Consider the following 25369-nt stretch of genomic DNA (forward strand, 5'->3'; position numbering starts at 1 on the left):
ATGGTAATGAAGTACTGCAGTGAAATAATACCTTCTAGTATAAAGTTCGTTAATACAAAATTATAGGTAGTTGAGTCGCTGCCGAACGTCAAGGGCCATTTCCCACGGTGTCTTGTCTTCCATCATAGTTGGTAATCACGAATGTTACCACAATAATATGATGATTTCCTAATACGTTCGTTGGAGGCATCTATCATACTTGATGCGCTTGCATGTGACCTTTCAACATGACTGATAATAATTTGGTGAAGGAGTTGTTATTTGAACAACTTACATGATGTAATTAGGTATATTAGTTTAGCTATTGTGTTTGTTGTTATGTAATATCTTGGCAGTATATCATATTATCTTTGGATTTTTACTAATGAACAGTTTGTTTTTAACAACTCTGGCAAAATAATAAGGTGTCAAAAATATAAAATTCATATTTTTCATAACAGACTTCCCGTACTGGACAAGTTATGACGACAATGTCAAGCTGTTAAATTATCAACATTTTAATGTTATTGAAGCAAATATTTAGAATACGCAAATTTTTACCAAAAACCTAAGAAAGAGCGTAGAGAACTACTTACACCAAACAAATTAATTGAGACAAATAACTTTTGTTACTTTCATGTGCTATTTATTCTTCTCTAACCTAGAATATATCAAGGAAAAGGTAGACAATGTTTTCACACTCACCCAAACTAATAACAGAAATATCGTCATTGTTCCATATTCGATCTCCAATCGATATACAATAACGAAACAAGTCGAAGCATTGTGTTATCGTGAAAATAGGTCGACGAGGGATAAAATCGTTTATCCGGATGATTTTACTGCGTGGGCAGATAACTGAAATATAGCATCGATGCCCTTCGCTTATTTATTTTATATGCCTATGAAACATAAAATAAGTGATACATATTAGAAAATTTAAGGGAAACAATAACCTTCGAGGCATTTTTATATTCCAAAAGTATTAATCAGGAAGCACCGGATCAAAACAAAGAATATACTACTTCATCTAACCCCAGGTTTATCGAAGACAAATTCCTACCAAGATTGACTTTATGCAAAGCAATTCGATGGTATTCAAATAACACTTAAACGCTGACTCGTCCATACCATTATCATAGCGTTCCCTTGGGACCTTTTGTGTGTTTCTTATTGAAGAAAGGCTATTGCTGCATGCCATAAAAAGAAGTAACCCTAAGCTGAGATAAGCTTGAGGATAAAATTGTTCCAGGGACACATTTTATTGCTTCTGGAGTGGAAATAGCCATTTTACGAGTTGCGCAGAACAGGCTTGGGCACTTAAAAATAGACTTAGCTTCGTGCGTGTGATATCAACTGACCTATGGTTTTTCTTTTACTATTTTAAAACTTAATTGAATTTTAAGCCAGATGCTAATTCTCTTAATGTCTTCGCACCTGCGTATATTTTTAACATACTCTAACTTTTCGAATGTTCATAAATATGATAAACATCCATATGGTCGGAGTCGATTAAATTCGACATAAAGATAACAATTTATCTGCGAATATCGAAAAAAACACGCAGACCAAATAAACTACGCTATTCAAGCAAACAATTTAGGTAATCTACGAGATTTGGCTACTGAATTGCGAAATTTAGCCGAAATCCCAGTATTACGCGGGCTTGCCGCAAAATTCGTTCATCGTCGTGTGAATTCCCGACGATATACGAAACATAAAATTAGGCCGGGGATCCGCAGTGGTCAACGATGGCCGCTCAGAGTTAGTTTCTGAATTAGTTAACATTGTTGCTATGACAATAAATATATTATTACTTGTGGGAAATCTACGTGGTTTCGTTGGAAACAACGCTGTGGTGAAAAGTATAAGGTTGAAAATGAGCCTCATGTTGAGTATATTGTGAATCAGGAGGATATGGGTGTTGATTGCAAATAAAAACCGATACACAGGACATTAAAAAAAACTACATTACTGTACCGACATAAAGACGATTCCCGTTTCATTTCACATACGGGAAGCACAAAGAAGATCTATCAGCGGAAATTAACAAAGAACTGTAGCCAACAGAACCACAGTTTGTCGCAAATAAAAACTTTGCCACTGAACAAATAGCAGCTTTATCTGCGGATCATTATGAAGTTATTGAACAAATCACCTGTCACATCCCAGATGTTTGCGCGTGCCTCTTATTCCGTCACAACGTAATCTCTTCTGGTTGATGGAATGTTTCCACGGAGACGCAATCTTCAGTATTACGCGATGCCACGCTCAAATACAATGTTATGTAGTAATGCTTCCTTATTATCCAAGTGATGGTGTGAAATTGCTATTTAATGAGTCAGGTAACGTTGGGATAGTACGATGCGTCAATAACGACATTACGCTTACTCTTATTGAAGATGCGTTTATTCGCAAGCTTTTCTATTTAACGCTTCTTGTACATTCAGGGATTCATGATGTTGTTGAACAATGAACAAGTTACACCAGTCGTGAAGGCACAAATGCTTTCTATGATGATGATAATGGGTCAGGTCATTTGACTCTTCAATCTCACGATATTTAAACGAACTATTGTTTCGAACAGTAATCTCTAGTCAGATTGCGTAGTGCGTAGAGATTTCGTTCACAATAGACAGCTGATGAATGTCAATAAACTCGTTTAATAACAAAAATTACAAGTTGCAAAAGTTTTGAAAACATTACAGGAACTTGCATAACAGCCCATTGATCAACTCCGAAATTCACGAGTCTATAAAAATGCCAATAACATCTTCGCCCTGTCGGATAACAGACAGCCTTTGGGATTCGTAAGATACTTTACATGTTCACCTGTTAAAATATTTTAGTATGTTTAAGAAATATATCTATAACCTTCATCAGTCAAACTGTTAGGTTCAAGAACGTACACTTTTTATAATAGATACCTAACAAGTTTTTATATTTTAGTCATCGATTTTTTGGCCACATCGTCAGAAAATTTATTTCCACTACTGTAAAAAATATCTTGTTCATCAATCCTCCGTATTTTGTCGAATAAAGCTGACTAAAGAAGAGACGACTTTTTCCCATATTGTGAGAGAAAGTTCCCTCCAAAAACGTAGGCGTTTAATTTGAGCTCGTGAAGTAATAATGTTATATCTCCCGAATCTAATCAGGTGGAATCGACCATAAATTATTTTATGTTTCTTGATATCGCCGCTCTCTATCATATTGTTTATTGACATAGATTCTTTACTTTTACTATTCATTGGATGTTCTTTTCTGCATGAATAATGTATTTATCTGTCAATGTTTTGATATGTTTAAAAATTTGCTGAATTAAAGTGGGTAAATAACCCAGTGGCCCCTGAATCTAGCAAGGCGGTCCGTTATTGTCACACTACATTCGTCTTCTATTGCGGTACTTAGAACGGATATTTTACTGCTGCATGTTTCGTGCGTCGCATCCGCTAACCGTATGACGTTTTTATCTGTCTTTCGAGAAAAACGTATGGAGATGCTCAGGCGAGTAATTCCAACACTTCTAAAACAACCGCACTATGGCCAAACAAGTTTGCGTTTTCAAGAATCATGCTGTTATTGTTTATTCGTCGAAATCCGTTTTCTTGTTCTTTTACGTTTCGCAAAAGCCGTGATTTGGTTTAGAACTGTTAGGTTTATTTTGGAGAGGAAATATAACGAAGTGCATTACCATAACAAACAGTATGCAGTGAACAATGTGCCCGGAACGACGCTCCAATTATCGCGGACCGTGGTCGCGACCGTGCGGAGGCAGCCAGCATGCACGCTAACATTAACCATACCGTAAAACTAACCAAAGCTAAATAAATAATTTGTTCCGAAATAGTACTGCAGTAAACGTGTATAGACAGCTTGATTATACTAGCTTTTTCAGGCTCCAAATAAAACTATCTGAATGGATTTATTTACCGTATTCGTCCATTGTTTACGTTTTCTTTTCTATTTCTCTAACCGCGACTGCTCGAATGAGGTTTTGTGTTCCATCGTGGTTTTAATAGAAAATCGGTTTTCTCCATTGAAAACAGAATCGATAGTCATGCTCAACTAATATGAAAGTAGCGTCTCAGACTTGGTAATGAGGGAAGTTTGCACACGTTATTTATAGCTAACTAATTTATAGTCTTCACAGAAAATTATGTAGAAAATTACTGATAATTATGCACTTTTCAAGATAGCGCGGAGGAATGGTTTCTGAAAAAGGTTGTCTATGACTTTATTTGCAACCACTTCCGACATAAAATTACATCATAGACCCATGACCATCCTAAACTGTACCATTTGCATAAAAACAAACTTTCAAACTAGACAAAATTGCTGCGTATTGCGCGATAAATGCAATGCAAATTAGTCCTAAATAGTGCAAATTACTAGTTTGTATGCAGTAGCACATCTTCGATGTGTATAGTAAGTAGCATAAGTACTGCACGGTGAGTTTTAGATGGTATCAACAGTTTCCGGTCCGCCAGGCCACAATGAGGGCTCGAGCGGAAGCTCGGCGCGTGCGCCGTGCAATCTACCGACACTATAATAGCCCATGATTTTTTATAGCGGAATCGTGCTATAAAAATAGAGTAGACACTTCAGTAACAGGACTTCACCGTTTCTTACAGCTACATGACTTATTCTATAGAGCCAAGGAAACCAGTCCATTAAACGTTAACTTTCCCTAATATGGTAGGACAACTTAATTAAGCAGAAACAGGATTAATCTAAAGCTATTTAGAACATGATTTATAATGTGCGAACAATTTATTTTCTGTGCTGTTTATGGAATTAGAGCGATACAAATGAATCGGATTAATATAGGTCGCCTACGTGATTTAATTTTTATAATTTGTTTTATCCATGTAGGCAGACTTATTGGTTATAAAATTATCCTATTCATTATCTTCACACCGAAATGGTCATACAGTTTTAATTGACATTTGAAACTGGAATATGTGTATTCGAATTTGGAAGACAACCTCATTCAAAGCTAACAGAAAATACTGATTTAAAAATGGAAAAGTATCCCATTTAGTGTGTTTGATCAACAATGTGTGAACAACATTTGGTGTGGTCCATAATGTTCTACGCACTTATGAGGTCGTGAGTACGATAGAACACGTGATCGTTCCAGCGACTAGCCGCAGTGAATGCCTCATTGTTGGACCTACCATTGAAGGATACGGTCAAATGGGTTGCGAGCGATGCGTGAGCGCAGTAGCGCACGCTACTTTCGAATATCACAATGTGCTAGAAAAAAAAGTTATGACATTTAACAAAAACACAAGGCTACTATAATTTGGGCAAAAAGTCGATTGATGGACACTTGAATTGCGTGTTTCGACTTCAACACAGCAATAAGCAGTTACCTTCAGCAAAATGTTAAAAGAAAAACTGTGTTATCGTACACCAATCAAATTGGAAAATAAACAATCGGTACCTACAGACGACTGTCTGCAAGGTTCGCAAGGAAAAAAAGGTGACCAAAAAGTCAGGTATCGATTTCTTTAGCGTGTCCTACACGAGGCATTGTCCCACAAGTTCGCGGTTACGCAACCCATCCTGCCTACACAGTCCCCATTCTAATATAGAATATATTAAGAGCAGTAATAAAAGCGACGCGACTCGTAAACAATAATTGAGTTGAGTTTGTGAGCTTCTGAACGGGTTATGAAGTTATCGAGTTAGAACAGTTTCAGAACAAGTCGTCTTTTATTTATTGCGACACCCCTCTACTCCAAAACAAAGGGAATGTTTTATTGGTGGACATCTAGACAAATGTTAGTCGGTAAATAAGTTTTACTACTTCACTTTTAGTGTAGTTTTTCTTTTTGCTCTCAAGAAGGAAGGTCATAAAGGCGTTAGGCCAGAAAGTCGCGGAATACTGACCATGCAACTTCACACACAACTCGCATTGTTGGGAATAATGTTTATGATCTGTCCTTTATGTATAAAGAAATAATGAAGGACCATTAAATGGATTTCTAGGAAAAACAGATCAGCATCTCAGTTCTATTATTACTTGTTAATAAACACCTTGTACCTGAGTGTCTACTATATTTTATAACTGATAAAATCTATTCCTAAACGGGCTATAAATTAGGCTTGTCAAATATCTATATTTTATAACAATGCAATAAATTCACAGCTAATAAAATTGTACTGTGAGATTTTACAGCGACTATTGTGATATTTGTAACAAGAATAACAATTTAAGACCATGTTTCTCGCGTGTTTAACATTCGAATAATTACAAAATATATTACAATGAACAATATGATATTGCGAAAGTTGTAATTTGTAACAAATTGTTTTAGAAACTCCATACTTTTCGCAAGTTCTCGATACTTTCTTGCCCAATTTTGCAATTTTGCCGCCATTTTGTAGAAGCGAACTTTGTTTTTCTTTATTCTAATTTCAAATTCAAAAGTTCAACACATGTCAAGCCAGTCTTGAACGTTACGAAAATAGAAAAAAAAAAAACAGTTTTATGACCGTACACGAATAGCACGAGCGTAAAAAATCCTAGTACTGTTAGATCCGATACTTTAAACTTTACACTTTTACTTTAAAACAGACGTGACGTAAAAAAGTCGCTACATCTTCCTGCTTAAACATCTCACTGATTGATCTCCTTACACGCACGGACGGCTGTCAGATTCAATCCCTCAAAGGGTTACGGGCTTTAGGCACTAAATTTATCGCAGCGTAAAATGTTCCCCTTGAATATAGCTGTAGACGTAAACAAACAGTGTTAGGATTTTGATGTTTAAAGCAATGTTTACCAAAACAAATTAAGCTATTTAAGAATCCAAATAGGAATCTCAGAAAATCTGAAATTCTTATTACGATAAAAATCTGAAAACTTGAAGGTGAAAGCGACATTTCTCAGGTAGAAAACGTTTCAGGCAGAATAATTAAATTCACGAAAATATAAAAATGTTTTACTCACTTAACTAAGTAAGATAAGGTTAGTCTGTCATAACATTCCATTTCACAACCTATATTTCTTACGCCTCCAAAAACTTTCATGGAAGTGTAACAATAATATAAATTAAATAGGTACCTACGTGACTTAACTTTTTTTAAGAATATTTTAAAATACACTAACATTTCAAAATATGCCATATATATTTAAGTCATGTGAGAGACGTAAAGACGCAAAGCTACCTAACCTTCGTTTAGCAACTGTAAAGTTGCTGCCGTAAAAAGCAATCATCATCCAAACATACCCTTTCCATTTTCATTTCAGAATAATTTCAAGGTAATATTTTCAATTTCCAACATCCTCCGTGCAACTACTCTAATAACTACAGAAGCGTAGCTTATTAATGTTATAGGAAGCAATTGAACTCAGGCGCATAGTAACTAGCACTTATCTAATTTAGGAGACAGATGCAGAGAACTTTATACCAACTATAGTACGATATATAAGGGGCTATAGTTACGACGGGAGTCTGCAATTTGCTTCCACATTTAGATGTGACGCGATGAAGCGCCGTATACAGCTAGACGAATAGTCGGCTTATTACGGAGCTAGATTAAGTTTTGTTGTTTATTTTCTTAGTTTATACTCGAATGGATATTCGCTAGTTACGATAAAACTGTACGTTTATGTGTAGTACTTAATGTGTGTACGTAATGATATGGAGTATTTATGCTACGCAGTCTTAGTACCTGTATCTAAGAGATATTAATAATAAGAGAAGAGCGAATAGTAATTATGCTAATTTATCGGAAATAAATATCTTGAAAACAATTTCATAAAAGTATTGTAAATTCATACGTATGTCAGATGCTTACGTATTCAATTAAAAAGTGCAAATGCTTCAATTATGTCTACCTACTATCTTACAATCGTGAATATCACAAGTTTATCGCATAGCTTATTCAATTATTTCCACATCGTACAACTAAGCGGAATCTTGCAAAGATACGTTAAGATTACGTAAACCCGTAATGACACGATTCCGTTACGGTTTACACGGAACGACATGCAATAACTATCTTTTGAATATACATATGTAATTTCTTGTTTTTAATTGGAAATTGCCTTTATAACCGTAACCTTTTATGAAACATGCTCGTAAGACATTGAGCGGTGCAATACTCTTATAATAACTACTGGTAAAATGTAATCAATTAAGTGGGATAAAGATCCAGTTTTCTCTGGTACAATCTTTAAGATTTTTATCTTCGCAATCCCATCTTATGAGTACAACATATCTCCAAAGTTTGTTAAAAAATATTGTTTGTTTAACAGAAAATAAAAAGTCATAACCAAATTGACGTTTCCACAATATAAGTAAATCCTACGATGTTTCAAGTGAACGACCAGTTTTTGTTAACAAAATGATGTTTTGCAACATTTTTTGTAGGCTCCGGCTCGATTGTTTTTGTGGATACCAAAAAAAAATCGGGCAATACCATCTATCCGGCCGTCCAAAGTTTTTTTTTGTCTAACGAAATGTAACAACAGCTGATGTTAGCAACGATATATTTTCAAATACGCGATGTTTGTTTGAACACTTTATCCGATGACAGAAAAAAGTTGCCAACTTTTTAATTCAGCCTCCCTGTATCCGACAAGTTAATTATTCAACTTTACCTAATACCTGCACAAGTTTTCGTCGTCAATGTGTAGACTTTTGCAATTAGCAAATAAAATTCCGTCCTAGTTCAACTTGCATGAAACCAGATGAAAGTTCTAGACAATTCAATGTGAGCAAAAACCTCTTTTATTTACGTTTGAACCAAATAAAATACAGCAAGTTTAATGAACAGTTTTTCCAGAAGGAATTCAAATCAGTTTCCCCAGAAGTTTTATAATAAAAATTAATATTGAACAAGTAACTTCAAAGGCGCTGCAGACTTGCAATTATTATGAAACTGCAAGACTGGAAAACATTTCGAGCGTAACTTTATTTAATAAACTTCGTAATCATAATCATTACGCGTTTTAACGAGCTGCGAGTACAAACACATATAATATCCATTTGCAAATGAAGTAAAACAAAATAAAAAGTTCCTGCAAATATTAAAACGAGGAAATGCTAGGATTATTCGGTGTGAACGGTAATCAATTTCAGACGCTTAGGAACAAAAGGTCGTTGACATAACACAAAGGATTTGTAATCTGTGGTGGCTATGATCTGTCACGCTCCTCTGGCAGTAATTGTGAACGCTAAGACAAAGTCGTGATTTGCTCGACTGTAGACAGGTGGAAGTTGGGAACAGCTGTGTGGTAGCGAAACGAATAAAATGCTGCGCTGTCTATCGGAATCGAATCACCGAATGATATTTGAAAACACCAGTGGTACAACGATTCCTTTAAAGCATAAAGTCGTATTTCGATTTTGATATCAAAATATTGGAAAACATTTTGTATTGCAAGATAAGACTTTTATTTCAACGTTAGCTGAATAAAAAATTCGTACAGTACACAAATCTACTTTCAACATTTTTAAAATGTTTTTTTTTTGTATTGAGAAAACTCATTACTTTAATGACTATGAGCCGCAATGCCGCATTCACACATTGTTCATTTTTGGTGTTTTTCGAGAACTTATTTGTGCTATGTTAATCATATGTAAAAAACACAAAACGATGTACAAAAACCCAAAGCACGCTTCATCGATTGCGTTAATAATACCAGCTACAAATAATTACACCAGTTAAACCATGGAGCAAAATCAGAAACTGAAAATTATATCCACGTTCATGACCACATAAATTAATACATTTGAAAGTTTACGTTTTTGTCCTAACAATGTAATTAGTCTGTGCATGGCACGATTGCCGGAAAACTACGTTTTACATTTAAATGCTAGTAAATGAAGTTGTAATTTTCATGCTATTTACAAACTGTTTGTAGCTACATATGTACCTACGTGGTTTCTGTCGAACCCTTTGTAGTTTAACTATCGATTGAAGTTTATTTATAACTCTGTTCTCTGTTTTCAGATCAAACTAGTTGGGAGTTCATTGGTACGTACAATTTTGAGCTATATTTTCATATTGCCAAGGATGGTTTTAAAAAAATCTTTAATTCGAGACCTAAAATTAACGATTAATCAAGCGATACACGTAATAATTCTCCCATCATCACAATATAATTGATCCGAACTAAACAAAAACAATAAATGGGGTAAATAGCTGCGGACGTTTGAATTTCCATAGTAATTGCTAATTAGCAACGAGAGAAGGATAGGATAGAACAAAAACAGTGAAGACTGACCTATATACCGCTCCAGTGGGCCGTGGCTCCATAAACAGAGTACTTGGAGAGAGGGGAGCCATGGAACTGGCTATAATTGTGCGCCATATTACACATTGATGCCACGTTTGACGAATGAACAAGGGGAAGTAATATACCGCTTGTTGAACGCAGTATAATAGTGTAGGTTCCGGGTTTTGTCAACGATACAAGCATATCTGGAATCCCTATGCCAAAATACAAAGGAAATGAAATATAACTCTACCTGTGGGAATAACTATATTTATATCACTATACCGATATACCATAACATGATACATTAGTTAACCGACTATGAGTGATTCTGACACAAAATAAATGTTAGCGGACCTATTTTCCGACTGATATATTCGTAAATTAAATAAAGAACTGATAAAAAACAATTGACACGCTACGTAAAAAAGAGTGCCGACGGATAAGTCATAAAAGATTCCTTACGATACAGGATAATGCATTAAAGGTATCAACTCTATCATCTCTCATGAACGTAAATATCTCAGTGAAAGGTATTGCTATTAAATAAAATATGAAAGGAACGTGTAACAGGTCCGATACTGTCTGCTTTCGTCAGACTGTCGTCGAGCCACAAAAGCTGGAAATAATTGACTGTATCGATGAAATCCATAAATATAACAGACACTCGAAATATCTATAACTCAATATCGAGAGTTGCCGACTTCAGATATTCGAAATCTTATTCAAAGATCAAATACGTACTCGTAACATTTTTCATCTCGTATCGCAAAATATCGAATCAATCAAAGTCGCAACAATCTTGCTTAGAGGCAAGATTGGTGCTGATCTATCCATTTGTCACTGAAACAATCGTAAAATGATTGAATAACAGCAGTTGTCAGCCATATTTAAATCAAGTGACTTAGAACTATTCAAGGTACAGGTTTCAGGCGACACGAATACTTGAGTGTCGTTTCGGATTATGTAAGTCCAAGGGCCCTTTGCTTTACGCAATGTCCATTCTGAGTTTAATAGCTTTCGAACTACGGCTGTGACTTGACAGTGTTGAATAGAAACAAAAGACGTGCGAGTATATTGCCTTTAAAGCCAGATTTAGCAATTAACAACAGATTTTACTTCACCGTTCATCTTATATTGTAGCTACGTCTAAAATAACTCAAGTTTTCTAAAACAATAAGCACAAATCCGCTCAACAGCTGGCGTGATTAAATAATAAACATAAATCCAACTTCGTTTCTCAGCAGCCACCCATAAATAAGCAACAAACTTACTCTAGTTTCTCATGAAACTTAATAGAGGAAATGTAATTTCTTCTTAAGCATGAAACATATCAAGTTGATAGCCTCACCACGTGTTCGTATGTCTCGTATACATATGCAATAAGTAAAGGGGGTGCGTGTGAACATGTAGGAGGCAAATTCACATGAACACCGACCACTTTGAAAGACCCCTGCCACTTGAAGCAGCTGTGTTTCCCCCGAACTTCTCCAAAGCGATCGGTGGGGTAGGGCAGGTCAACCTACAATGGGTGTTCTCTAAAAGCACAGATTAGCGGGACATATGGGGTGTGGGAATTCATCCCAAAGCAAGGTGCAACCACCCCTCATACACGAACTCTATAAAAATAAATACGACCATAAACCTATTAAATTACGTAGAATACAGAACTGCTAATTGGGTACCTACTTAATGTGGGAATCCGCAGTATTTTCATTGCAAGTTTAATTACGATTTCATTTACACTTTTTCTTCAAGTACGTTTGTTGCAAGCAATTCGATTTAATTAATAAAGTGTTAACTTCGATAATGACTTTCTTTAACGTACAGGTTTATACAACAATATCCCATAAAAATGAAAACAAAAGACTGGATCCAATTACAATTTCACCTATAGTTACAACAGCCATTCTCCCCAATAAGGTCGGGTACACATTGTGGAGCTATAACAATAATCAGCTGTGTTTATTGTTCAACACCTGCCTTACACATATGACGGAAGATATTACAAAAACTATGACATGTGCAAAATAGGGTGCTTCCTGTCATCTGCGAAGATTATGCGTATATCCCAAATTCACTAACAGAATGAATAAAATATAAGTAAAACGAGGAGTTGAAAGACCTTTTGATGGATAGAATAATTAGGGTTTATTAGATTATAGTCTACCAAAATTACAGCAAACATTTGAGCTGATTTGTAAATGAAATGAAAACAACAAGTTAATGTCTGTAATTAATTCGTCTACCAAATGAACGGCTTACTCGGGGCGTTCGCCTATATTATTCTACTATTCCATTTGAATAATCGGAATTTCTTAGTATGGATCAAGAAGCTAATATAATAAAACAGTTAATAGTACAATTTTCGCTGGTTATACGCTAAATGTTAGGAGATATTCGCTTTTACATCTTTGGAACATCCATATTTTATCTTCTCTCATGTTAGAATACTTTACATCGTAATAATACTAAACATTATCACTTTGGGTTTCATGGCTCACTCGCAACGCATATCTAACGTCACCATTTAAATATCATGAAATTATTTATGACAGTACAGATTTAGTTATAGAGACCTCGTATAATAAAATAGCATTACTAAAATATTTTCCCATGGCTTTGGGTTGTGTCATGGTGGAGTATAATATATAACTACACATCTCCGCGGCTTTGTCGGCTTGCATTCAAATAGATTTATTAGGTATTTGGATTTCTACAGAATTGGAAATGAATTCCGATGTTTTTAAACTGTGAGTCTCGAGTTCAATAAAAACAAATGAAACACATGATTCCTAGAAACATAATGTTATTGAAGATACTAATATCAGACCACTTATTGACATAACATAGTGTTAACACAGAACTGAGTTGACAAAGAAGTATTCTTTAAATAAAATGTTAGTCATGTTGTGGTGACGGTGGGCCGGGAATATTCCATTCCTTCTAATACAAATTCCAGTATTCCTTCGGAACAATTACACGTACAAAATTGTGATGCAATTGTCCGGTTTTACGATGTATCTGACCACACAAATATCATACATTTAGGAAAACTTGTATAAGGCATAACTTTCTACGTCAATAAATAAAGTTATTTCGATTCAACATTCACAGTGACCATAGACATGTCTCAAACTTTCTCGGCGGCTCAATATAATAAACAACGAAGTTTATCTTTAAGTTATACGTAACGTTATTACAGAAAGGAGTATAAGCCGAGAAAAAGTATTTTCATGCTACATTTCTCGGCATGTTATTGTTTAATCTACTTAAATCTAAATTAGATGCTCGTTTTCGTCGTTTTACCTGACTTAAGAGATATTTTATTAAGCTTCACAAACAAAAACACAATTTGTTTACTTTTACTTATTCGAAGCAACTTATTAGGGATGTTGACAAACTTTTACCGGAATACAAAATTCAAATACGAAAACTAATTTTCGAAGAGAATTCCGGAATTTATTTTGGTGAGACAGGCGTCGTCACGTCTTCGGGGAAATAAGACAACGGAAAATTGAACAGCAATTTATTCAAAATGTTACCGAGAAATAATACTCGGTTTCGCGACACATTTGGATAGGAGAGGAATTATAGTGACAAGTGGGCGAGTATTTAGGCATAAGTGTAGAGACGTACCTATGAATCGAACCTTGCATAAGTTCCATTGTGTTCGAACATAAATAATCTTTTATACCTTACATGACAATGTGTAAACGCATAATAAAGTAACTTTGAAAACAATAGACTTGTGAAGTAAGATTGCGGTTTTACTATCATTGGCAACACTTATTAAAGTCGGTGATGTCACAGAACTTTGAGCGGTAACTTTTTGCTTCGTGTTTATTTTTTTACACGCAAATGACATCATCAGCACTGTATAAAAAGGTGTCGGTGAAACTTAAACGAGCGATTGTTTAAATATTGAACGGTTACCGGTGATTTAGTTAATAACTGTTAGTATATTTTTGTAGTGACGATCACGTATATAGAAAGCTATGAACCTTGTTTGTTCGTTCTATAAATAAATCCACAACAAACAGCGACCTCGTTTGTGTCTCTTTATTGTCATGTGCGACCACCAACGATGAGTACTCGGAATCAATTTGGTTAGTTGGTAAATCAGTATTTTCAATTTATTTTATGACACAATTTAAACAATCAATCTAGAGGAAACATCAGCAACTACCAACTACCAACATGAATATGTAACATAATCACCTAATACTACCTACCACATCAAATCTAATACTTACTGTTTTGATAAAAAGTTTATGTCTAGAATATAAGTAATAGACAGTAATTTAGCAATAAGTAGAGTATAAGCCCTCACATTTTTGCAACGCCTGCAAAAGGCCATTAAGCTGAACCTTAACATGCAAATAAATATTTTAAGTTTTGAGTTTTTTGAGTTTTTGAGGAGTTAACCGGAGCTCCTAATCCACAAGACTACTGTCAAAATTAAAACGCTAATAATTCCAAATTTTTAATACCTACAAGCATTATTTTGAACTAAAGATAACTTCAAATATCGATTAATCAGAATGTTTGATTGATTATTTCCAGCTTACAAAATACGCGGATTCAATATAATTTGCAATCCACATTCAATCAAACGTATTGAGGCCAACGCAAACCAAGCGTAAGAGCAAAATATATTTCTCATCCAGAATAATTTTATTTGGTAACACGGTGCATATCTAACTGTTGGAGTGACACACGAAAGTGGGTCGGATATTAGGGGACATAAATGAGAGTAGCCAACTGGGTCGAACCCGCAGCTGCAATGGCCTGCCAGACTTATGGACCGTCGTCCGTCGTCCAGATGAATTATTGATACGAAAGCTATGAAGCACGCGTGTTCCAGTCACGGTGAAAACTGTCATGTTGACATGGCTCCGTCACAGACTAGGTAAATATCGCCCCGTGATAGATGTTTCTTAGTAAATCGAGACTAAACAATCTCGACCTAAATTCGAAACGATATTAATGTTGAATCGGATTTTTGCGATAAATAAAACAAGGCATAATTGATACATTTGAATACTCTTTCATCCAAAAATATATGACCTCTTTTTCCAATTTGGCACAGTGTGTCATTCATGGATTTCCCCGAACCCAACGTAAACATACTTCTTAAACATAAACAACCTTCATCCACCCTCGTGAAACTTCCAGAGGGGAAACGTGCAAAATGCCTCAACGGCTCCGGAGATTAATGTATACTCGGATACACATACAGAACTCCCTTTATATTACATAGAAAATTTTATGAGAACGTCAATATTTAGACGGAGTTTTCAGGCAATAGAAGTTCTTTAATTCATGTTCGTATTTTCTCTAGAATAGGCAAAATAATCTTCTTATAAAAAACGACATGTTATAATCGATATTCTGATTATTTTGGAAATATTCAAGTTTATAGATATCAGTTGTATTTCAGCAATAATATCGGTGAATGTATTACGTACAGTGATTGTAGATAATCGTTATCTACTCGAGGTAATTGAATCTAGTCGAGTGTGGATGTTTGTAAACGTTACGAGGAAAATGTTAACGTGGTTATATCAATCGTTATGTTGATTCTTTTTGAATAAGTATTTTTAATAAATGCATTTAAATATTATAATCATTTGTGTCTCTCTTTTTTAACTACATTGGGGTCGGCTTCCAGTTTAACTAGATGCAGCTTAGAACCAGTTTTATGAGGAGCGACTGATAAAAAACACCACAATAAAAAACTAATTACAAGCAAAAGTGATAGTGTAATTTGATATTATCAAAATGGCCAAATGAATAATTTTCATGAAATAATAGTTAGTGTCGCCATGACTCGATTTATGGCGTGATATCATCGCATGTTTGAATATTAATTTGATACCCAATTACTGAAAATGGGACAGTTATGTGCGACTGAATATTATGTATTCGTTTCAGATCATATTCCCTAACCTCGTAAATCGTAGGCAAAGAAGTAAATGATATTTATTCTAATGTAATAAACGGGAAACTTTGTTATAAAGCTACACTATTCCCCATATTTTTCATAAAAAATCTGATAAAAGTACCTTATTTTATTCCATATCCTATATTCTAATCAATTCAAAATGCCAGTTATTTTATATAGCAAAAAAATTACGATGAGTAATAAAATTCCTTGTCAGAAATATTTGCATTTTTCTTCGGTGATTGTGATTGTGAAATTGAGTTTCCTTATCGCTTTTCCTTTATTCTCATTCGGTGTGACATACGACAATCAAAACTGAATGATAAGATTTTATGCATGTGTTCAACATCAATACTTTTTGTTTTTAGAGTTTTCTTGAGTTTCATTTGTTTCGCGGGTGACTAACAATGGATTTTAAAAACCGATCTATCGATAGTTTTGCGATTAGAGATAGAATTTTAACATATACATCATAAATTAAGATCCATTATAGAAACCTGCAGTAAATATTACGTTAATGTTATCAGCGTTAAAAAATGTATTCTAGGATATGGTTAGACCACCATACACTCCAATACTTTGTAGTTAAAACCATAACTTATGAATAGATGCACCACATATTATCTCATAGTAAACAAAGTAAAAGCCATTAAATATAACTATACGTTACATTTTATTCGCGCAATAAAACTTCAAGGATGAAGTCGTCAACATAACATTGACGACTTAGCAACTCTGTAACTTGTAAAATTAAATGAGATAAGTATAGACGAAGCAGTTACTGCAGTGTTATCAGTCACCACGTTATCAGGCAAACTTCATAATTACTCGACGAAAAGATAATGTTAGACGGAAAGAAAATTTGTTTCGAAACTTTCTGGTGGAGTGATAACGCTCTGTTGAATGTAGCTAATAGAAAGTACATGTTTTTTTTAATCTTAATAAAAAAAATGAATAATCGATTATTGGTCGAAAACCCATAATGTCGAATTATTTCATTGCATATGTGATATAGGTGTCCCATGAATATCTAAGCTATAACAATATGAATATGTCATCAGCATAATTTCCTAATTAATCATTACTAACACTATATTCCCGCACTAAAACCTATAATTTAAAGCTCCAAACATAAATAACTGTCCAACCCTGTTTATAGGAAGTAGCAGTGTTATCTAAAGTCAAATAGCAAGGTCTAAGCGATCCTGCGCCTGCGCAGAAGATGCATTTGTTTGACCTTACTGATAGCACAGGCGTAAACATAGATACGTACTTATTTAGAACAAAGATTAGGCAGCTGCGTAGTATACTGAGAATAAATGTACTGTCATACACAGATGTGATGTATGCGTGCTGTATAAGAAACGTTGATTGAAATAATAAGTATTGAATTAATGAGTAATAAACGAAGCATGATTAACTACTGTGCCAAGAAAAACTGGTTAGAACTAGAGTTGGGGTTTACTCTTTTAAATTGTTTCAATCTTAATTTAAATAAGTTTTGGCTATATATTTTGGATATCTGCCACTAAATATATCAAATCATAAAATAACTTTCCACGGAACGCAGAAAGTCAACTTTGTTTTAGAAATCTAGGTGCCAAACGAAATTATGCATAAAATTATTCGAATTCCACAGCTGGCGTGTACCCAAATCTTGATATTTATTAACGACCTACAATAACGTTAATAAAATCGAATAATATATGCGATAATTATCCTTGAAATAGCCAACTTTCCAACATGAATGTGAACTCGAAATAATGATAATTTCTCTTCAGTATTGCGAAGAATTCGGCCTGTTCTTTCATCGATACAGTTATGCTGAATATTCGAGAATCGATTCAGTCCGAATGCCTGTAATTTGACAACTACGAAGCGAGTCAGATCGTCAAGGTACACCGCACCGTCTAATCAAACCCTGTAATTACCGTACAATCGAATGAACCTTGACTTCAAATACAGCTGTGTTTATTTTAAGGCTTTACCTTAGGTGAAGGTTGAATTCGGATGTTTCGCGAAGTGATCCTAATAGGCGTATAAACGGTTTATTTATTCAAATCAACATCGTTTATATTATGACTCTATCTGTATACATATTTATGACTTTATATTCTGCAAAGTCAACAAGGAAAACTCTGTTTTCCTATCTTAAGTGGCACAAGAAAGTGCCTAATGACCGATATGTCAGTAACCAACAATTTACGTGGTCTAGTTGATAAGATTGGCGGTTATAAATCGATGGAATGACAATCGATATTTTATATGTTATCGTAAGAAATTACTAAGTGGACTCGACCACAGACTAGTAATAGTGGTGTTATTAGAGTCGAAATGCAAGCGCGAAGAAATGTAATGTGTCGGTGCAATTTCTCGAGCCATTGACCGCAAATCGCGTACCTGCGATAGCCCCGGGTCATTTGCAAACAAGATTACCTACACTGTGACTGGTAGGAAGCAGCGCTCTCGATTACAAACAAATGCAGTTATACGCTTTTTTCTAGACATGGTTTCCCGGTTACGAAAATTCCGCCAGTGAATATCGTGTGTTAATCACAATAATTGCTTTACGATATGATTCTTCCGATTGCAAAAAAGCGATTGACCAATCATTTCATCAAGTTATCAGTCAAGATTTTAGTAACCACGTAGGAATTACGAACACTTATTTCTTAGGCTCCGGCTGTCTTAACGTTTAAAAAACTCACAGTTAAAAATGTACTCGCTGAGCTGTCGATCTTCGTGTCGTAATAATTAAAGTATGTACTATTCTATAAACTCGAAGTTGCCTAACTGACTAGCAGTTCATGCCAAGTGCAAACAAGGTCACACGTCAGTCGAATTTAATATATTTATTCTGGGAAAGTGCTGACAAAGGTGTCAACTATGCTAATCAATAAAACGTTAATAGCCTAATATAAATAACCGGTTCACATTTAATTTCATGCTTCTACATCCTTATGCAGGCAATGAATATCAACCTCGTTTTAAACTGTGCTAACTCTGTTCAATAAAAGTTAATGACAACGTTAACCCTTTTCAGCCTTCAGCTCGTGCGAATTCAAGTCAGACCGGAATCACGCGAGCGAATCCGTCTAACATTCGATACATGGCAAATGTAACACCATACACATCGAATTCGATTACAACTTGTCATCTGATGCGCCTAGCGACCTCCGCGCCACTTGAAACGTATCCTACATCGAACCGATCATATAAATCACGGTACGCGCGATTACTTGACAGGAGATGGACGATACACCACAGCCTAGAACGAGTTTCTGCCTTGTTAGTCGTAGAAGACCGACAAACAAGTTGTGATAGAATCGAAGCGGACAGTGGCCGCAGCCGCAGTCATTGTGTAGCCGAATGACCTAGTGGACTAAATGTGTCGTTTGCACTTGACTGCACGCACGTTATTGGGTTAAAGAAATATTATGTGTTAATAATAGATGTTGTTACTTTATGCTGAGTAACAATGGTTGAGTTTGTAACAGTAAATGTGATCTTGATCATTGGAAACAATTCCATTACATTAATATTACTCATGTAGACTTATTACCGTAATGTCTATGTATTGCACATACATTCGAAGTTGCTAAAACTTGCACACGGTGCAGCTAATTTGCCGGTCTGCCGATAAGTTAAATACGGTTCCACAGAGTTCGAAACGAGCAAACATGAATCGGCACGCGGTTATACAGAGTCACGTAAAAGTGACTTTTTAATCCGGCTCTTCAAACATTCAAGCCGTTCCGGAACGCAAATGGAAAGCAAATTGGAAACGAAGTTGACGTACCTGCACTGTGGTTCGGTTCGGCCTCAATCCCGCAGCTGGCCGACGCCCGTCCGCACCACTGGCGCTGACATCGCCATCAACTTATTCAATAGTGACTAGACTATTAATACTCACCTACATACATCTGAAGCTGCAAATAATGTTCCAATTCAATGCCACCTGCAGTCATCAAAACAAACGTTGTATGATGAAGCGTTGTATAATTTAAATCTTTTTGAAAGAACTTTAGATCATGTAAGGTGCAGTCCTCTGATACCTAAGACTAGGAGCCCAGTTATTATGAGCTCATAGCATCACCAAGGACTTTCCCTGGTGTCTTCCTTTCCTGATTACAGATAAATGAAGCGCCAAATCCCAAAACAAAACTTTTAATGGAAACTGGAGCTTTCACTAAAAGTTAGGATGAATGTGCGATCCGTAATTTCATTGGTCAATTTTATAGTTTCCACCAATCAGCGGCTGTCGTTTAAACGAACTGTTCGATCTTGATTAATGCGGTTAGTTATTGACTTCGGACCTTCCCCTTTCGACGGACTTTCCTTGGCGAAAATAATGTTCAGTGAAATGGATAAAACTACTGCCAGACTCTAATTGGTTTGGGTTTCCAGTAATTTAGTTTCAATGTTTATATAGACTGCTAGACTTTACTTTCGAACTTAAGGGACCATCCTACTAAATGACTTTAAATTAGATTACTTTTATGGCCAGCACCAACAAAAAAGGTTGTTCGCAAAAAACTGCAATTTACAAACCCAATATTACATCATTATGTTTGTTAACGTTGCCAGCTATCCTAATGATCCTCAATTTTTTACGATACAGGTTTTCACGAGCACACAACTGGTTTCTTACAGTTGGTAATGTTCAGAAAAACTGATTGTACGTCAGTCACGAAATGTACCATCGTAACAGAAACCGCGTGTGCTTGCTATCACGAAGCCGTGGGTTCATTGGACAATAATGCGGGTACACACTGGTACTGGTACATGGTACTGGTACACTTGTGTCATTACCTAAATGAGAGGCGTTAACTGCACTATCGTGTACACACGAAGCTTTTAGTTTTCACAATAAGCATTTTGTTGGGACTGTGTCAGTAGATAAGATTCGACAAGTGTTGTTTTGTGCCAGATTAAAGAGTCGGGCCCGTTCTAAATACTTTAAAGTAGTTTTAAAAGAGGAATTGTTTTATGATAGTTTTTAATGTTTTAAATGAAACTGCCGAAATAAGAGCTACGCTTCTGAATAAAAAAAAAACGGAGTTACGAATGGAAGCGCCTGTAGCATAGGTATAATATGTTTACTGAAAATGAATAAAACCAAATATTTGAGTTACTTTCCAATTGCATAAAAATCCACAACACAAAATTACTTGACCCAATGACCAGCACAATACAAACAAAAGTCGATACATTTATTCTCCCGAGGTATCAGCGCGCACATGTTTAACGTAGCGCTCCAGGGGCACAAAACAAGGGGTGTTTGATTACAGGATCAAAGCTCCACTGTACACTAAACGCCACTCAACCGACCGTATCTTGACCTAGATCGCCAGCCTTTGACCTACCAAGCAAACTCAATAACATCTTGCTCAAAGAAAATCGTTTCAGATATAGATAGGCCACGAACAGTTGAAGGCATATTGTAAAGTGCTTTGCAGACTCAATTTCCACTCAATAAAATTAATTATTTTGAAGGGGGTCGTGTCTGAGTAAGAGCTCCGTGAATTGATCATTCAAGGGCAAGATACGGTTGCCACCGTCGATCTGTGAATGCGTGACTAAATTTCATAAGGGGTGTTGCAAGTCAAGTAAAGCCGTTCATAGGTGTTTGATAGCCAAAAGACTGGAAATCTGGCTATCGTACTTAGTTCCAAAAAGTTTGTGTTTGCATAAAACGCCAATACAAATGCCAAACTTTATGATGAATGCTCATATTGTAAACTACAAACTTTCCTATATTCCATTTCCAGTGTATCCACAATCAGTTCTTTGTATATGGAACGCCTTAACATACCTACTCTTACGACCACAAAGTGAAATCACTAAAAGCAAGCTCGAAACTGTGCTAACGCTTCATTTACGTGCATAATCAAGTGGTATGAGGCTTATGACTGCGTTAAGATGGCTCATCACATCACACAGGGGTAAAAGCGTGACAATGCATACCAAATACACGAATATACCATTACTATAAACTGTTTTCTCGTGTTGCGAAAAATAGCTTTCGCAAGGATAGGTCTTACTTTACGATTCATTCATAAAGAGGACTCTGTCTGCGGTATAATCGAATCTACTATCTGTAGTGTTTTTATTGAATGTACATTTTAGCTCTAACATGGTGTTAACATCTGTTGAATAAGTCACATCGCACCACCGACCTAACCTCCGACATTTATACAATCATCCAATCAAATAACATTTAACAAATTAGCCAGGCAACACGCTACCGCGAAACCCGTACAGCAACAACAAGGTACACAAGCCAAGACTCTCCCACGCTTGTCACACCAATAAAGTCATACATATTACCATACAATTCATACATACGCCTTCGATAAATGAAGCAAAGCGATTGCTTCCCGTCCCGAGACTTGCTCACGTTATTTAATAATTATTACGCGATATATAACGGTAGCTATGAAGACAGACAATTTCGCCGTCTCCGGAATGTTAATGAACAAAGACGACATACAATGACAGTTATTAAAAGGTGAAGAAGCGCCGCATTTCGAAGTACAGTTTTAGAAGGTTGCGATCTTTAATTAGGTACCGTGTTTTCACCCAATTACGCCCCAGTTATAAGCTACGAACCCATTTCCATTAATTGGGTACAATATTAGAAAGATCATTTTTAATACTTTCTGAAAACATGATAAACAAGATATTGATCGAGAACAATTAAGATATGTACTACATTCAATCTCATTTACGATGGCAATGAAATTGTCAAGACGTGTTATGCAGCAAACATAAATTGAGTTTATAAACGCAAACTATGTTAACGATCACAACAATCCCACAGAGTAGGTCTAGAACAGAGAGTTGATGGCAAGCAAATAGAATAATGTGTTGTAAAGTGCCGTACACGCGTGCTAGTTGTACGGCCGTCCTGTCGTTCAAGGCTGGTTTTTGCTAGCGTTCTCCACGGTCGACGCGAGCCAGGTGGCCAGGAAAATGAAATGGAATCCGTTAACTACTCTGTGATCTCGTGCCAACCGTTTAGACGTGGAGATTTTTAATGACGTAATGGATGTCAAATACCTAATTAGCAACACGAGTACACGTCATAACGAACTAAATTAGTTTGTAAACTAGCTTTGCTGTGGTTTTGCTACAAGATATAGCCGCACAACAAATTGAATTTTCCGAGAAAATGGCAGTCACCACGGGTCCTTTCAAAGAAACAATTTGGCTTTAATTGAGCGTTATTTTAGGAATAATAGGAATAGCAATAATGTCCCAATAATAAGCAGTAATGTCCCAATTAGGATAATTAATAAAGATAATATCCGGCCATTATGTATATGATCAGGCCCACTTTGGAAAATAAGTCAATTCATGTTCACATTACCTCTCCGTATAAGCTGAGACCAGGCGCGGGAGTCGAAAATGGAAATCATGTACCTACACAGGATTTGTCAAACGTGCGTATGCCAACGCACGTACCTAAATATTATGATAATCACACGCTTAAAAGTTCAAACATGATCGAGATAATATCCGCATGGAATAATAATAATAAGGGAAAATTACACAAAGATCTCAGGCTTAGTTAAGGAGAACAATTTTGTTGATAAGATAACAGCGTTCATTAAGTGCTGATACATATCTGTGAAATCCAGCAAAAAATCTCACGAACGAAGAATATTATCGCTCATGCAACGTTTACTTGACAATGGACGCTTTTGTTGGCGACAGTGGTGACATTGTAACAATGCAGACACTTTATCTTGCCTTTTGATGTTTCATATAAAATTAAGTACTTCAAATTATTGGGTTGTCAGTGAAGGACTTTTAACTGGGTACTCTATTGATTGAAATATTGAAATATTTAGCCAACTATAGTTAGAAGCTACGGTTAACCCATAAATAGGTGGTCATTTTTCAATTTATATTTCAAATACATATTTATATGATTCTTGTAATTGCTTTATGTATGTTCCGTTGGTTCTATCGTACTTAATAGATTTGCGTTGTATTTAACCCCTTTCTTAAGATAAATCTATCCTTCATGTTTGCTCTGCAGTAATATTGACGATGAATGAGTCAATTCGCCCACAGAGTACCTACATTTGTACAAATTCGCCTAGTAATAGTGTATTTAACTGTAACACCAAAAAAAGAATTTCTACCAATATTTAACATACGGCACACTCACCAAACAGCCTATGTTGTTGAAACTTTTTAGCGTACTCCTGACGAATAAATGATAAGTGCTTTTTTACGACTGTACCGATTTTTGTTTTCACTGTACGTAACGTAATGAGCGCTTTCATATTACCTAATATTGTCGCAGCTAAATATGGCACCGGCAAGTTTGCCTTAAATGTTACCATTAATTCAGTTGCGTGCTACCTACGTACGCGGCCGAAATAAGGAGTGGGCTCAAAATCAATTCCATGGTTACACTGTAAGATAAAATTAAAAGTAAATGTCAACGAATGAAAGTCTGTGCTGATATAGACTGGAAAAACAATTGTGTTGGAATTTGTTAGTCGTGTATTTTGCAAAAGAGCCTGCTTGTGGAAACACCTTATAAAATATGGGTGTGCTTAAGCCTCCTAAGCTGTAATTTGCAACCTTAGATCCAAAAGTCCTTAAGCTATTATAAGATTAGACCTAACCAGACAAGGTCTTCATTTCCTTAATAGATTTCAAGTAGGAACAATATGCAATGCAATTTGAGTTAATACCAGAACTCTGCAGTTTGCTATCCGGCCATTTCAATACTGTACTATACACAGAACACATCTGCTACAGAATTAATGATGAACGATAAACATGATACTACTATCAAGTTTCTAGTACATATGTCGATAGTATCAATATCGATGTATCGTATTCTAGTGTAACTGAACACTATAACATGTATCGATTACGATATCCATGACACCAATATTACGGCTGAGTAAAATCGAAATATATTAACCAATTTGTTATTAATACTTTTGTAAGAAGCTGGTACTTGTTTAATATTATAAACGTAAGTAATTAGTGTCACATTACGCTACATAAACACTTATTTGAAACGTAAGTAATGAAGTTTATTTTTGGAAACGGTATTTTGAAATTTCAACGGAGACTTGAAACAAAAAGCCTTACTTATAAAAATCACTAATCACCTTCTAAGCAACATTTTAACTAATCACTACTTAAAGTCTTAAGTAGTGATTAAATGTTAGTTA

General features: G+C 35.6%; 1 protein-coding gene across 2 annotated transcripts in view; it reads left to right on the plus strand.

The window, feature by feature from the left end:
* The window catches only part of LOC110370076 (ADP-ribosylation factor-like protein 4C), a 42582-nt gene that overhangs the window by 8384 nt on the left and 8829 nt on the right, over positions 1 to 25369 (plus strand). Inside the window, exon 2 of one of the 2 annotated variants that reach the window (XM_021325794.3) lies at positions 9952 to 9975. The exons of the other annotated variant lie outside the window; for it this stretch is intronic. The gene's annotated coding sequence lies outside the window, so the exon portion shown is untranslated. The remainder of the gene's footprint in view (positions 1 to 9951; positions 9976 to 25369) is intronic. 2 annotated transcript variants of the gene reach the window in all.

This window comes from Helicoverpa armigera, chromosome 11, assembly GCF_030705265.1.
Source record: "Helicoverpa armigera isolate CAAS_96S chromosome 11, ASM3070526v1, whole genome shotgun sequence".
Taxonomy (NCBI): Eukaryota; Metazoa; Arthropoda; class Insecta; order Lepidoptera; family Noctuidae; genus Helicoverpa; species Helicoverpa armigera.